Here is a 17,177-nt window from a genome sequence, read left to right on the forward strand (position 1 = left end):
AGAAATCACCAGTCAGATAATAAATGACAGCTTTTCCTTCTTTAGCAGATTAATTTATTCACAAATAATTTTCCCAGTCTTTGACCAGCTCTAACAAGTCCCTTTGACTGAATTTTTGTCTCTTCTTGCCAGCCTAATAGCCACATATAAATTATTATTTGCGACTCAGGTGTGCAAGTACAGTGGTAGGGTTAAAACCTGGTTCCCTGAAAGTCAATCAGAGTTTTGTTGTTGACACCAGTAGGGCCAAGATTTCACTGAAGGTTGAAAGCTCAGGCAAATTCCAATAAAAACCACAGGCATTTGTTGACTGCTTCAAATAAAGTGAAGGGATTTTCAGAAATGCATTGTTTCTCCCTTTTCACATTTTTCATTTTATGAAATGAAATGAACTATGAATTCTAGAAGAAATTTACTTTTTAAGCCATCTTGGTCTGCCTATGGACTAATCTGATAGTTCACATTATATGTATTGCATACATATGGTTTAATGTTTGTCAGAGTAGACAGTGATTAGAAATAACTTGTATTTTAAGAACAAAAACATTGATGAATTCAGCAACTAGATTCAACAAAGAATAAATGAAAATTATATGTTAACATCAAAATACGCTGCTTCTATATTCTATCTTTTCTAGATGAATTTTTCAATTTTTATCTCAAATTTTTTCTCCATTTCTAAGTCATAAATTTAAAATAAGGGTTAAAAAGGGTTAAATAACTGCTACTGACAAAAAAAAATGTACTTCAGTTTAGAGTAAAGGTTTCAGACCAAGAAAATATTATTATTACAGGTTTTTGCCAGAACAGTTTGGCATTTGCTGTTTCAGTTCACCTTGGCCTGAAATTTATTCTCACTACTGGTTCATTTACAGGACTGTACCTCTAATTCTGAAGAGTCACAGATACTGCTTTGAACCTATACACTCTGCTCTGAATGCACCTCTTTGGAGGCAATAGGAACTTTTCTGAATGTGATTAGCCTCCTCTCCATAAGAATTCCCCCCCCCCCACCCCCAGATGGAAATTTCAGCTATAAAAAATATTGAGTTAAGGAAATTATAGTTTTATGACCCAACTTTTATGTATCAAGTTAAAATTCTCAAAACTGATTTATTTTTATTTTATCCCACCCCACATATGCAGGGCACTTTAATTTTTTTCCTTTCTCAGAATCAGAACCCCGTAGGAACAGTTCCTTTGCACTCATTATGCGTCCCCAGGGTACACAATTCAAACAAGAGCTACCTTGTGCTAACAACGTGTTGATTTGCTTGTGCTCACAAATGCAAGGAGAGTGCTTTTCAGTATGGGGGGTGGAAAGATGTTGTAGCTTCTGAATTAAAATATTCTTCCAATAACCTTGTAGAGATTTTGAATGGTTGCAGGTTTCTCTCATATTTTAATATTTCTAAAATGCTATTCACTTATAAAAATAGAGGTTCCCTTTCAACAAGTAAATTCTATGAAAGAGTTGTCTTTAAGTATACTTCATTATTTATGGTTGAAAAATATCACTCTCCTCTACCTTTCCTTAGGATTTTTCCTCACCCACAGCATACTGTGATTTTTAGGGCTCAGTCCTTTACTCATGCATAAACATTTGCAGAACTGTGGCCTTGAGCCCCAATCTTGCAAAGATCCAGTCTGTTCCTAAGCCAGTAGGTATAAAGCATGTACCGTTAAGCACACAATTTAGGAAGACTCTAAAAATCTGGAATAAGGACTGTACTTCATGACTTCTCTGAAGCATCTCTCCAAAATGCATTGGAGTATTTTAAAGTAATTCTCGCTAAAGGATATTTTTCACATTTGTAATAATTCATAGTCTCTCTAGAGCATCTCAGCTTTCTGCTTTCTTTTATACAGCCATTAGACCATTTTGAAGGTGAATAAAAAATGTATTTCTTCTTACCTCCAGTAGGAAAGCTGAAAAACATGTTGCCTTTATGCCAATTGCTACCCATTTTTTCCCTATATTTCTTTCCTTATTCCTCACTGCTTAAAACAACCACAGATTCTCCTCCTTCTTAGTCTGGTTGATAACATCTTCTCCAAACATAAAAATACTGTTTTGTCTGTAACAAATACACTTTTCCTTCATTCATCAGAAAGTTTTCTACTTTCATTACTAGAAGAGGGGAAGCCCAGGACCTAATGAAAGTAGAGTTGCTGATGAAAGTGGACAACAGCAGGCAGGGCTGGGGGAATGAACGTACGTGGACCTGGATGGTCAGAGATGAGCCCTGAGGGCAGGCGTGTGCAAGCTTGAGGGTTTATTTATTAGTAACAGCACAAGCAGCAGTCAAGTTCTTAGCACAGGTGCTCTGCCGTAATATCCCTTGTAATTTGGTAATTTCTGTTCTGAGGCAGCTGAAAAATCCTTAATGGGCAATGGCAGCTGTGTTGGCTTTCTGCTTCCACCTTTTATCCATCTCTTTGAACACACAAATATTACTCAGGATATGGAAAGTAAGCAAGAACTTGGCATGGGAGCTGTGATCATACCTAATCTTACTATGAGGTCCATCCACTTCTCTTCAGCAGGCTGAACAAGCATTTCAACACCATTCTACAGATAGCATAAAAATTATACTTGAACAGATTCTGGCAACTGTTAAGGTCACTGGTAAATGCATGTGCAAATACACCAGGAAGTGTCATCAAGGATTAGGGATGAACTGCCCATCTTCAGCAGTTTCCATCAGCAACAGTGCACTGACCCAAAAAGCAAAAGCAGTAGAGGTAGGATCATTAAGCAATCAATGAATGACAACAAACCCTCTTTGATAATCACAATGACCTCCAGTACAACAGAGGACCACTCTTTCTTGTTGAATAAGAATTTGAAAAGGTCATAGAACATGCACCCAGGTGATAAGCCAGGAATTAAGAAATCCCTATGACTGACTGATGCATGTCACTTCCTGACGCATGCAGCCCACAGGTGATGTGGACCAAGAACCTTTCATGAGGCCGATATCACCTCCTACATCATAGTATAGATGCCAACGTTTCTACGCCAAACCGACTAGCAAAATAGTGCAAGTCAGGAGCTGACAACTTCAGAGTAAGAAGGCTGTCTTCTTCTCACTGCTAAATTGAGCATCTTAGGATAGTCAGCTGCTTTGCCATGAAAGGGATGAGCTCAGCAAAGATCTCCTTGAACATTGCCTTTTCACCTCAGATTCTCTCTTCATTGGTGATCTTTCCATATTTCCAGAATGAAACCTGGACCAGGCATTGCTTTTCTTATGGATGCAGGTGTTGTGTGGAGTCGGAGTCATATACTTTTCAGCCTTGATTGTGATGTTTCATTAGCAAATAAAACCTTAGCAATACATCTGGCTCTTCTCATGCTTTTCCCTTTTAGCTTGTATCCTTTGTCACTGCGTTCTTTCCACAAAAAGAAAGAAATTCTTCTCCCAGAAAAGTTTGTTAACATATATTTCAGTCATCTGATTCTGATGGGAAATGGCCACCTTCACAGGCCTTGCCAAAAACACTGAGGCCAGGAGCTGGGATCAAAGAAGTGGAAAGCTGAAAACAGGTCTGTGCTCTGACTGCAGAGCAGTGCAGATGCATATACATCTTCCTAGTGGCAATCTTCCAGAGAGCACTTTCAAAGCAGGGGCTGAGTGACACGGAGGGTCAGTCCTGGTTCCACCTAAAGGCACGGGTCTCTGGGACTCAAGTACTTTGTTCAGAAGGGGCCTCCTCACCCCCAGCTGCCTGTGACCTCTATGTCTGCTACATTCATTAGTCTCAACACATATGCACAGCCACATATGCAATGTAGCAACATAATGAGCAGAAGTTAGGATGTAACTCAGTCTGGCATATTGGGCAGCCACATTAACAGCCAGCATAAATATCACATCATGTGCTCTGGCTAATTCAAGAGACGCATAGCTGTAAAAACATGTGCTCATACCTGACCTAGACCTGTGGTCGCTAATGCTCAGTCTCGATTTAACAACTGTGTAACCACGATTTTAGTCATTCCATATAGAGAACCAAGGGCAGATGTGGTGGGTTTACCTTCTTTTTTTTCCCCCATAAACCCAACATGACGGGACTCAGCCAAGTACATTCTCAAGGACATATGTATAAACAGGTTTCCTGAACACAGCTACACAAAGGAGTGGCATGAACTATGGTAGGTTAGTTAGAACATATTGCAATTTAGTATTACACGGCTTTAAATAAAAAATGCAAGGTGGAATAAAATAAGCATGTAGGAAATATAAATGGACTCTTAAAATCCTAGTTTTCTGAAACTCCTGAAATTAGTCTCCCAATGTCTGCATCCAAATACTGTTTGCTGCACTTAAATTTTGTTAGGTTTTTCTCTGATTATTTAAGGACTAATCAAAATTGTACCTTCACTCTGGGAGATTTCACACTTCCCTCTGATGACTAATGACATCCCAAACAAATCTGACTGCAGGCATTTTTCTGTATTTTTTCCTCCCCTAAGATGTATTAGTGCTGTCATCACCAGGTGTAGGGAAAACACAGAAGCCCAAGTACAGGGTGTAACAAGTAAGCAGGAACTGCATTTAAATTGTTTGATTTGAAATGCAAAGGTAGTGACTCATCTTCTCAGCAGGAGTTTGGGATTTTGGAGCATCTCGGTCCCTTACTGGAAAAGAATAACTGATGCACAGACTGGGGATTATCTTTCCTAGCCTAATACATGCAGAGCATTTTATGGGAACTGTTCCCATTCATAGCACGAAAATATATAGATAGATTTCTGCTATCTAGCTATATATAAGCTTCTGCTGTTGTTGTGTGTAAATATATATTTGCATATATATTCATGAAACAGCAGCAGAACTTTATTGTGCCAGTTCCATGTTTAGAGTTTCAGTTAAAACAGCATCTGTGCTTTAATAACATTTACTTTGAGCATTTTCCTTGCCTCTTCCACCCAGCTCATGCTGGGTCCCATCTACACAAAGCAGCACAGTACTAACAGCCTTCAGGCACCCCCACACGCAAATTACAGGAGCTGGTCTCTCAGATGATGCTTTCAGCAGGAATTACAGTCATTCTACCTCTTCCATGTCACATTTGACTTTGACCCACTGATTTTAAATGAATTTAGGGAAGGCAAATTATGTGTAACTAAGTTTCTGAGCTGGCGGTGTCTCACCTGACTAGTGGCACCCGAGCGCCAATGCCTGGGGGGCTGCCGTGGGGCTGCCTGTGGGGAGCTCCTTGGGGCTCCCTTCGGCATTCACGATGAGTTGGAGGACAACCTGGAAAGTTGGGGGAGCCATTAGTGAGTCATTAGCTAATGACAGTAAATTGATCCAGCGAGTCTGAGGCAGCCTTCACCTGCTCGCATTAGGTGTGCCTAATGCGCGGAGCAGGCCCAGAGGACTGTGTCAGCGCGGAGGGAGCACGGTCAGGGTGGCCATGGCGCAGGAGGCACCTGAGGCCCACCCTGGCCGCCACCCCCTGCAGCCTGTGGGCACCAGCTCCGCTGGCCGCCCGCCAGCCCACCCAGCAGCCTCTGCTGGTTTTCCCAGACATTTCTGTCAGCTTCGACCAAGCATATTTCCTCCTCCTCCTCCTGCCAGACCGCAGAGCCCGGCCTCTCCCCAGCCACCTCCCCCTCTCCTCTGGGTGCCTCCCTCAGCAGCTGCCCCGTCCTGTCCCTCAAGGCATCCGCATCAACCCAGGCCCCAGCCTCGGCCGTGCTGCCCCCGGCTCCCCTCACACCGCAGCCCTCGGGCACCCCCCAGCACATGCTTCCCTCCCGCTGCGGCCACGTTTCTGCAGCGCGGCTCCCAGCAGGTTGGACACGGCACCCTCCCTGCCAGCACCTGGGTGCCTGCCGGCCACAGGGCCTTCAGATCAGCCACTGAGCTTATGAGTATTTACAGTATCTTGGCAGGCACGAGCTTGATGATATGCTTATCCGCAATTGTAAATAGAATAACACCCACAAAGGGATATAAGCCTTGGACACTTCATGTAATGTTCACCTTCTGCATATATATTTCTATACAAATAAGTATCCCAGGATACTCTGAAACAGATTTACATTGATGCCCTTTACCATTGCCTTGGAAGTGTAAAGAGGCTTCAAGGTAACTGTTCACTGTCAGCATGGTGTAAAGGGACCATATGGAAAATTAAAATCAGGTGCTCTTCCATTTCATTTTTAATTGGAGCCTTACAATTCATCATTTGAAGAATTTTTGCAACTATGAAAATGCAAAGTGCTTTCCGCCAAAACTTCATTACATAAGCACTATGAGGTTTATAAAGATTATACCTGCAATTCTAGTGCCATATTCTGAGGGTGTGAAAAATACCCCTCCGTGGGATGCACACAAAGAGCACAAGCATAGCACAAAAAGCCACTTCGTAGTAGAAATCAGAAGCTATATGCAAATTCTTTCAAGTGATGAAAAATGTTTAGACCACTGATCTGCAGTAGGAACAAAAAAATGCAATATCATTAGTGTTACAAATTCTTTTTTATTTTTATGTTCCTTTTATGTTTATGTTATAAAACCTGAATATTTAAAGACTGCAGGCCAAGAATGTAATAATTCTTTGAACAAGCAGGAAAAATTAAAGTATAGAGAAAATGAATTACAGAAAATATGAAGAAAATTCAGAGAGAATTAATTCAGATGAGCTGGTGTGCATTCTCCTCTGGCCCTAGTACAGGTTATACATTATGGCTAGATTCCCCACTTTCACAAGTTTCAACATTTCTGCTATTTTTCTTAATGCCTTGGATTCTCAGCTGAGTGATTACATGAGAATTGCAGTTTTTATTTCCCTAACAAATTGTTTTTCTAGTCCTTTGAGATAAGAATAAAATCTCAAAAAAAGAATAAACCACAAATTAAAAGCAACAAAAATTGTGTAATTTTTAAATGATTCTGGATTTTGTGCAAATGCACTACTGTACTGACTGCTGTCTAAAACTGTGCTGCGATATTTATCACTTCAGTCCTTGGTTAGCTCAGCCAAAGGGCACAGTGCAAGAGAGAGTAAATTAAATTGATGCAACTCTTTTACAAAGTTTGTCAGACTGACTTGCACCTAATCTCCAATTTGTGGCTCACACCATTTCATAACACCTCTTGTCTAGAGCTGCCTTTTTCCCAAACAGGATTCCTGAAGTTGAAAGGAGATGGAGGAAGGAAGGAGACTCTAAGGAATATATCCATACAGATGACAATGCAAAACTGAGATCTCAGTTCCTTAATATTTCTTATTGCTAAATTTCCCATTTATTTGCTTTCTATTGTGATTAAGACTTGTTCCAAAAGTAATGAATTGTAGAGCAAAATAATATTGCCAGAATCTCATTGTTATAAAGCTTGAGGTGTCCTAGAATTTTTGCTGAGATCAGTTTGTAGCCATGCATCTCTTTCCATTATTCCAATCACTTCAGAGGTACAGTCCAAAAGGGACAGTGCAGAGGTCAAGATTTTTCAAGTAAGCCTACCAAAATCTGAGATATTTCCTCAACATGTTTTGGCCCCCAATAAAGAATTTTGTAAGACCTGGGAGGATTTCACTGCTTCTTTTTTTGTCTGAATTTAACAATTTAGAAATAAAAAATGTTTGAGTCACTGAACATAATGGTGGTGGGTTCATAATGCGCTTATGATGTAAGTTTAGTTTCAGTCTATCAGGCTTAAATTAAGTCTAGCTATCAAAGTCTCATATGGCGTTGTCTGGAAACAACTTTCATATGGAATCTTTAATATGCATTCAACTCGGAAACAGAGATAAACAGTAATTTCAGCATAGTGCTTTAATGAAGAATCCTTAAATTGGTGTCTTGATAATCCCTAATCTCCATTTATGCCATTGAAGATTTTCTAGATTCCTGAAATGCTTATTTTAAAGTGCACTTCTTATTTTTACCATTGTGTAGTACTGAGGTACTCAGTATGAATGAGAACCTCATTTACTAAATGGGGAGATAACACCCATCTGCAGTGAACTATATGAAAGCTACCTTAACCATGCACATTTAATTACCTCACCTGTACTACACATCTACTAATCATACTATACTTCAAATTCCCCAGGGCAAACACTGTTATTTTCTTTTCATGTTCCTCATCTCTTTCAGGTCCCTTTAGACCTATTTCTGTCTTTTGTAATGTTTACAGCACCTTCCAATTTAGCATCATCTGTGATTTTCTCAAGGTGCTTTTTACCCTCTCTTCCAGAATGCAAATGAAAATATTACACAAGATCAGTTCTCACACATGCACTCACACTCATATACAAAGACACATTTCCAGGAAATCATTAGCTATCTCTTTCAACTGCAATGCACAGCTGCTTACCATTGGTTTTCAAAAGGGGAAGTATTTTTTTGATAATATTGAATTAAGCTATTAATTTTGGGAAACAGCAAGCAAAGAAAAAAGATCATTTTAACTTATTATAAATGATACTCTGAAAAGACTGTATAAAAATAATGAATTAGCTATTACATAAATAACACTTTCTGACACTTTCTTTGTGGACTTTTATATCAAATTATTGCTGGAATGGAATGGAGAAAAAAATGGAAAAAAATCTCATTGTGAGTCAGCACCTTCCTTGGTTGGAGCTCGGCAGTAATTCTTAAGTAACTAGGTCTAGGTCTCTAGTAGATGTTGACAACTGCAATCAGGTCTCTGGTGCTGTAATTAGCAGATGTTTGTAGAGTTCAAAATATTTCAAATCAGATAAGCAAACTAGGGAGCTAGATTCTTTCTATCTAAATAAATAGGAAAAAAGACAGATGTAGCCATATAAATACATAACAAGCAGGCAAAATAGCCATTTTAAAATGCAGAGCAAGTAATATCAATTTGTAAGTTATCTGAAATTCAAATTTTTGTTAAGAGCTTGCTGATTCCAAGAAAAGGCAGTTGGTATTTTGATTATAACTACTTCATTTATTGGCTTAATGCTGTATATAATTTTTCCAAAACAAATACACCAAATTAATAATCACATGAACTGCTGCAGTGCTCTCAGCACAGGATTCACAGTAGCTCAGCATGGCATGTGTGTGTGTATTTTTTTTCCAAGCAATTAAACTGTATCCTTTAAGATCATTAAGGCTCAGGGTCAGACCAGTCTTTTTATTCTTTTAAACAGATGTTTGGGGGATCCTGGATGCCCTTTTTTTTTCATCACCTTCTGCTAATTACTATCTGCCTATTCTCTCCACTCCCTGGCTTTCAAGCGGCCAGTGGGCCCCTGAATACCATCTGTTCAAAATTCTGGTCCCTGCCCTCTGTTAGACCTCTCTAGACCTTAGTCTTTTTTCTTTTCCATTATGGAGATCATGCATGCATTAGGTGGGTCATGTTCCTTTTGCGATACACAGTGGCGTGTGCCAATGCCCTTGAGGAATCAGCTGCAGGGCTAAATTTAAAATTGGCTTGCTTCCCCCAAAACAACATTAAGCTTTTGTTCTCCCACATACAATTCCATACAATTACAGGGATATAACTAATTGTCTGTCTAGATTATAGTGAAATTTTTAAATATCTTTTTAAAGCAACAGAGCATAATTAAATGAATAAAGTAGGCTACCAAAAAGAAAAGGAGCTTCAAACATTTATTGTCTTTTATTATCTACGTTGAATCTCTCAGTTTAGGGCAAATTTCTAAGCTTTCTCTGATGAGAAGTTAAAACACTGCTCATCTCAGGCACAAGCTATCTTTCTCCATCTACTTCTCCACTGCTTCATCTCTGTAAATTCTTTACCTGAGAAACACCAAACATTAAGCTGAAATGAAAACAAATTTACTCATGTGAAAGAAATTATCCAGTACTTCTTGCAGCTTCTAAAGTCAGTAGGACAAATTCCCCCTCTAATAAATAAAGAATTCCCTCTCTATTTTGGTTTTCATTGTCACCGTACAAATCACTTTGTATCGGTCATATATTACAGACTACAGAAAGAGATTTAAGGAGATTTGAAAACAAAGAGCAGAGGCTATTGCTTCCTGAATCACTATTATGATTAAACCCTAGAGACCATTTTAAGACTATGTTATAATTTGCACATCTTTTGTATAACATACGAGTCTTTGGAGCATCCGACAGTTCACAGTTGGTTGACTGTCTTGCTTGAACAAGTATAAAAAGCCATTCTCTCTCATAGAAGGGATCCAGCTGAAAGCCTATGGATCAGCCTTCCGTAGCCAGCTGAGCTACAACTTGTCAGGGTCATAAAATCTTCTCTTACACTCTTACACTCTGAAGTACTCTGCAGGATTCATTTGCAAAGGAAACTTTTATATTTAAATTAATCTAATCTCAACTGTATTATTCCTATCAGCATGGATTGTTATTATTATCCATACCAAAATGGATTAATATTTTCAGCAAACTTTTGATCATTTGTGACTGACAAGAGTCACACCCACTCAAAGCTGATGCTGCTAGAATAAATGGAATAATAGCATAAATGTAATATAAATGTGCCATACTGTCTTTGACTCCATTTCCTGCTCTCTGTATATCAATCTACCTCCACAAGATTGATATTGATAGTCCAAAAAACCTTCCTTAAGAAAAAAAGCCCATTTCCTGGAAAAGCACTTTTCCAGTCCATGAATTTCCTCCAAAATACAACCACTGTTTCTTTCTTGTGACACAGAAGATCTAGTTTTGGGCAAACATCATTTTCAAACTTGTGACATGTTTGTGTTGATAAAGTGTAAACATTTTCTTCTGAGCTGCAAATGATTTGAAGTAAGAACCTAGTCCAAAACTACTGATGTCATTTAAAAGACTTGTATTGACTTCAGTAGGCTTTCAATCAGCTCCTGGTAATCTGTCTCTACAGACAGAGGGATAAAATACCCAGGATAAATTTCTTGTCAGCTGCTTTGATTATGAAATGTTTTGAGTTTATGGTCTGAGGAAACATAGTGCTTAGGAGAGGAGGTTCAGCCAGAGCTTCATAATTTGTCATGTATCACTAGGAGTCTTCTGGCATGAAAATGAAAAACAGAAACACCATAAACATATAGGCTTCGCTAGTTTGTTTTGCTTTAATCACAAAAAATTCTTATTTCTGACTGTAAAAATCAAAAAACTAGTGCCACAACTTTTCTCCATTGTGGAATAAAGGTTCCATAATATTGTTTTCTTCTGTGTTGCTGTTCCTACTTTGAATACCATAGCAACAGATCAGTATCATACCTTTCGGAAAACTGATGGAAACAAATTTCACAAAAAAGGTGCCTTGATTTGTACTAAAGTGTTTTTTCAGGTCATTTTGCAAAATAAAATTTTTATCCTCAGAAATTCTTCTGAATGTTTTTGTGTTTCAATTTAATTATTTTACATATTAGAAGACTGAAAAAAAACAACTAGATGGGGTAACATTTTTGTATCACCCATGATTAGGAGAATAAGTTTCATTTTCAGAAGTGACTTAGCAATTTCAATAAGATTTAAATGCCTTTAGCAGGACTGTCAAAAATCTCTAAGTGAAATGGACTTCTGGGATAGAATCCAACTCATTTAACATAAACACCTAATTTGCCTTTCAGTTTTAGGTATCTCGTAAATCAGACCTCCTGTAATGACTGCCTCAGTCCCTCTATAGGGAGTAGAGACACCCTGGTGTTTCTCAAGGTCTCCAGGGAGAAGGTCCTGTCCTCATCCTAGGACCAGCTATAAACAATCTCTAAGTTCAGTGAACACAGCAAGATCAGAACAGAGTCCAAAATAATGACCCCCACTGAGGGGCAGAGTATATTCACTTAAACTCAGCACTATTTTAAGCTTCTTCATGTAGCTGAAGCTCAAGCAGAATGGGAGAGCTTTCTCCTGTCTGCCTTTTGCCTACCCTGAGAGGCTACATAATTTTATTCTTAGGATACTTAGGACTTTTTGAAAATCTTACTTAAAAGACCCTATAAATCTGGATTTTCCATTTCCTGCTCTAATCACTAGTAACTTTGCCAGTCATAGTGAAACCTGCCAGGCATTGAGAGTTCAAATGAAAAGTGAGAGCTGAGTCCGCATTTTCAGTCAGCTCCAGCTATGCTCCACATTTGCCTTTAATATTTATGAAGAAAATTGAGAATATATTGCTTCAGAAATGTTTGTATACCATACAGAGAGAATGAAAGAGCTCAAACACTCTCCTTGGGAATTAGATCTTTTGTATAAATTAATGTATTCAAAGAGCCCAGGTATAATAATGGTAATCTGAAGGATGCATATGCTTTCATTAAAGATTTACAGCTGAATTTGTAATGCAAGTGGAACAATATTCTGAGGACTATTTCAGAATTGTACTAGATTAAAGGGCATGTTGTAGTTTATTTACCTATTTATTCAATTTATGCTTGTCTTCAATTCTCAGTCAATTAGTTTGAAGGCTCGTTTGAGACTTGGACTGTGTCTAGGTACCAGTATGTCTGTCATCCCTGTTATGGGTGAACATCCTGTGAATCCGAACATCTTATCACACAGTGACGAGACAAGGCTGTTGGGTATTACCTTAATATAAATGAATAATCTTCCCTTTGATAGCAGTTGTGACAGAGGAAGCACAGAGGAAGAAAAAGGATCTCCCAAATGCTAAGCCTTTTAGCACTCCACTGGACAAAATGCCAACAAGTAAAAGAACACAGCTGTGAGCAAAGGTCAGAGAAAGGAAGAGTGCTGGCTACAGGGATATCATCTCACTTCTTTGTTTCCAGACATATCTTCATATCTGTCATTGACTGAGTTCATGCTCTCAAGGGGTTGTCTTGTAAATTAGTGTTGAATCCTTAAACATTCACTAGGAGGCTTTCACCTACTCCAGAAGGTAAGTGTGTGAAGTTGGAGAGCAGTACATATAGGATTCATCTCACCTACTTTACGCATCTACAGCATATGCAGCTGCAGCTGAGCTAATCATCATATGTTCCCATTACAGCTGATGGAGGAAAATAAGCATCTTCAGGATGCAATTTGTTTAATCTTTGTTCAACAGCTAATTAAGGATGAAAATAGTAGTTGCAGTTGGTTGCAATGACTAGGTCCCCATAACTATCCAGAAAGTCTAAGCCTATGTGTGGATGTCTACTTTTAGTCAAGTGACTGCTGTCCACAGCACAGGAGTATTTCAGGTCTCTTGTTGAAAGTTCATTGTTAAAAGGCTTTTAAAAGATCTTCTATGGAGATAATGGATTTGGGGGCAAAGTCTCTTCTAATCTTATATGGGGTGGGCAGAAGTCAACAGTTTTTCTTTTCTCCTTCTCAGAAAGAAATTAAAAGGTGGGGGAGGGGAGGAAAAGACGTGTTGTATTTTTGGCATTCTTGAGTATAGAAATCAGAGGCTGATTCCTCTGATTCAAAAAGATGGAGCAATAGGCCCTCAGAACTTTCTGATACGTTTCTGTTCCTGTGGAAGAAGCACTTTAGCTCACTGTCAGCATTCTGTGCAACATTTCTTACTTAGCCTTATTTGGCACTTTCCACCAAAATCACATTGATTTCTATGGTAATAAATGGAGCTTTAGAGGACATATGGTTAAAGGAATGCACCACTTGAGTTCCCTGTAGTGTAGTAAAACAAATTCTGGACACATGGGTTGTTCTTTGATGACTTTCTTTATTAGGTTTCCAAATCACGCTGATGCCCAGAGGTTGTGAAAAGAATTGAAATAGCTTTACATTGCCACAGGAGAGTTGGGAAGGCCCCATTTTATAAGGCTGAGGTTAACACTAAAACAACATGTGACAGATGGTCACTTTTTGCTGCCCATCTTACTTGATCAGCATTTTTGTAACAGACACAAGCAATCCACTTCTCTTTTCCTAATGGAGAAAAAAAATGTCGAAGATATTTTAACTACTGAGCTATTTCAGCTTTACTGATTCTAACCATGGCTGAATAGGAAAAATTATAAACTCTCAGGTCAGTAACTTTTACTGGAACATTCTTCAGGTAAGAACAGTTGTTGAGTAAAATTTATTTAATCTTTATCAGTTTTCCAGTTCTATATTTACAAATGTATTGAGAAAATTATTCAACTATTTTTGTTTTTAACTTATAAGAACTTTTATAGTAGTTAACATCGAATCGTCCATTTAGTCCAATATCCTGTTTCCAACAGTAGCCATTAGCAGATGCATATGAAAAGAGGATCAGAAACTTGATAGGTAGAGAATGCTCCTTCTGCTCATTTACTTTCTCAGTTTCTGGAAATCAGAGATTTATGACTTTATGAGCTGAATGTTGTACCTAGATCTTTGTGCTCAATAGCTACAGATTCATTCCATTTATTTGTCTAATCTGTTTTTCAATCCGTTTATATTCTAACTATCACAACATGCTGTGGCAATGAGTTTAGTTACATACTATGTGAAAAATTACTTCCTTTTATTTGTCTCCATATTTTCACATTGCGAGAAACAGTGAATAATTTTTCTGTTTAGCTCCTCCATATTACTCACACTGCTTAATAGACTGATCATATTAACCCACTTCCCTTTAAGTACATGTATTTTTATTCCAGACTGGCTTGTGGGATTAGCTAAAACTTTTTGTTTTCTTCTCTTGGAATATTTCATTATTTGAAGTCATAGCTTGATGGCACGAAGAGTCAGCCAGGCTCTCAACTGTGATGTAAGACGAATATTTGATGAGAGACAGCAGCCTGCAATCATTACTCTCAATCTGCTTACTTGTATATCTCTTCTGAATTTAGTGAGGATTGCTTGTTTTTAATTACTTTTTAACAATAAACCTTCCAGAAGGTTTACCAACCTCCAGAATATACAGCCTACAGTATCTCCCATACCATCTACAGAAACAGTGACTACTCTAACCAAGAACTGAAACAGGCATCAGACACATTTCTGCAGTTATGCCTAAGTATTTCCTTATCAGTTTCATAGTAGTTTAGTCTGGTCTTTCAGCCAAGCTTACTAGAATTGTCCCCAAACTTCCAAGCAATTGAATCAACAAAGTCCATAGTGCCTTTTACAGAATCTTAAAGTCTTTCTTCTTGACAAAGAGAATGAAAAGATATCACTGTCTCAGAGCCCCTTCTGGGACTCTCAGCAAGAAAAGATTCCCAAACCATTTTTCTTGTCCCTGGCCAAGCAGATCTCCTCCTTTCACCACAGTTCTTACCTGCCCCACTTCAGTGCAGGCCCCTCAGCAATCCTTTATTACTTTAAGCCACTTTATTCTCCTCAGGATCTTATCACTTCAGACCTCCTTCTCCTTCATCCTGCTCCCATCTCCTGCCCTCTCCAAAACAGCTTTTCCAGGATGAACAACCACATGGTATTCTCCAATAATCCCCCAGGTTTCAAATTCTTTTACGCTGTGATGGAGAAACTTCCCTGACTAAGAGGGAATCATACATATGAAGGATTGTATAGATATCAACAGCAAAGCACAAAGAACACTGGCTAGGGGGCAAAACATACTATTTTTTCTTCCAGGAATAGAAAAGGGTTTGCCTTAGAACTGTTTTAGATAGATGTTTAGATAGGTGTAACATGCCTCAGAGAGCAAAAGGACATCATCAGTCAGTTTGTAGACTACGTAAAGCATGCAGTGCAGCCCTCCTACCCATTCATCATTCTGCTTTGGAAGCTGCTCACAGATGGCTTTCAGTTCAGGGTATAACCTTGAATAGTCTTTACAGTTTTTGCAGCAGTGATAAAACTTAGATTGTGGTAACTATCCATCGGCATTTTTATGAACTTCCACATTTCCATAGTAAAGATGAAATCTTTATCAACACCAAAGGCAAAATTTTGATCTCCTCAGGATCTTCCCCTTAGTGAAGTCTATCAGATTTATTTCATGTCTTTTCATATTGCTACAGAGTTTTCAGAGTTCAAGGTCTAAGACTTACTATCCGAACTATCTCTATTCTACACAATATTTATGCTTAATTGAGTTACACTGTGGATAGTCTATACTTTTAAACACCATTAAGGAAGGAGGGAAAGGAAAGACAGCAAAGTAGATTTTGGCCTTAGCTGTAAGCCAGTATACAAGTAGTGCAAATTACAGCAATTTAAATGAATGAAATTAGCATGCAAATAAATTAGGTGAAGTCACCATTAGGTCCTTTAATTTTTTAAGTATTTCATTGCAATGAAAACATTATAGAATTTAGAAAGCTAAGGCTTTGCCATGTAATATTCCCCATTCTTTTTATTTCTGTGACACTGTTTCAAAGAACTTCTTTTGTTTTTGTAAAATGCAGTCTGAATATTTTTGGTATCACAATAGCTTCTATGCTTCCATTATTTTCATGATGTAGGGATGAAAATGTCACAGTAAAGCATTAGTTTCTCTTTAAAAAGGTGAGGAAGAGAAATTTTGATATTAGCACATCAGCATTTGCTAGTTTTTGCCAGAAATTATTTGTTTGTCCATTATGAGGCTGTATTCAGAAAGCATTCAGTAGAATATCTTTTCTACTGACTTTCTACTGACTTTCTCAGTCAATCCTAAGCAAGAAAGGAATGCATGAGAAATCTAACAGGTTAACACTAGATATCCCTATGGATATCTAGACCAGCTGCTATCCCAGACCTAGCCATGCCAGGCTGATATAGCACTCTTAGCTCAATTGTCTAGAAGAAGACCTCCAGACTCATAGCATAACAAAAAAAGACTGAGAATGGGAAGACCTAGAATGGAATTCATCTCAATCATCTTCAAATATTTAACCACAGACAAAGCAGATTCTGAAACTACCTATTCATCCCAGGCATCCTTTACAGGCAGTGAAAATAATAGGCACTTTTAAGACCAATCTTAAAGGTCTATTTTAGACTATGAATCACAGTCTGGATTCTACTTGCCATACTGCCTGGATCTCTCCTGACTATGATGGGAGTTTGGGTGAGTGCTGCAGACACTGATGAAGCTCGCCATCTCTGTTTTTCTTTTTTTTCATAAAAAAAGCACAGTGAACAGACGTTAGTAAACATCTCTCCTGTCACAGTCTGTGGAATTAAGGACGACCAATTGCCATTTTCAGTTAATCTATTTTGGAAAAAGAAATATCAGAATGGGATATTTTACACTTTTCAGAAATCCAATTATATATAATTTTATAATTAAAAATGGACTAAAATTATCTATTGGTTTTTGGAAATGAAAGTAAAGAAAAATGACCCCAGGTTACAGCATGTT

This window comes from Dromaius novaehollandiae, chromosome 1 (genome assembly GCF_036370855.1).
Source record: "Dromaius novaehollandiae isolate bDroNov1 chromosome 1, bDroNov1.hap1, whole genome shotgun sequence".
Classification (NCBI taxonomy): domain Eukaryota; kingdom Metazoa; phylum Chordata; class Aves; order Casuariiformes; family Dromaiidae; genus Dromaius; species Dromaius novaehollandiae.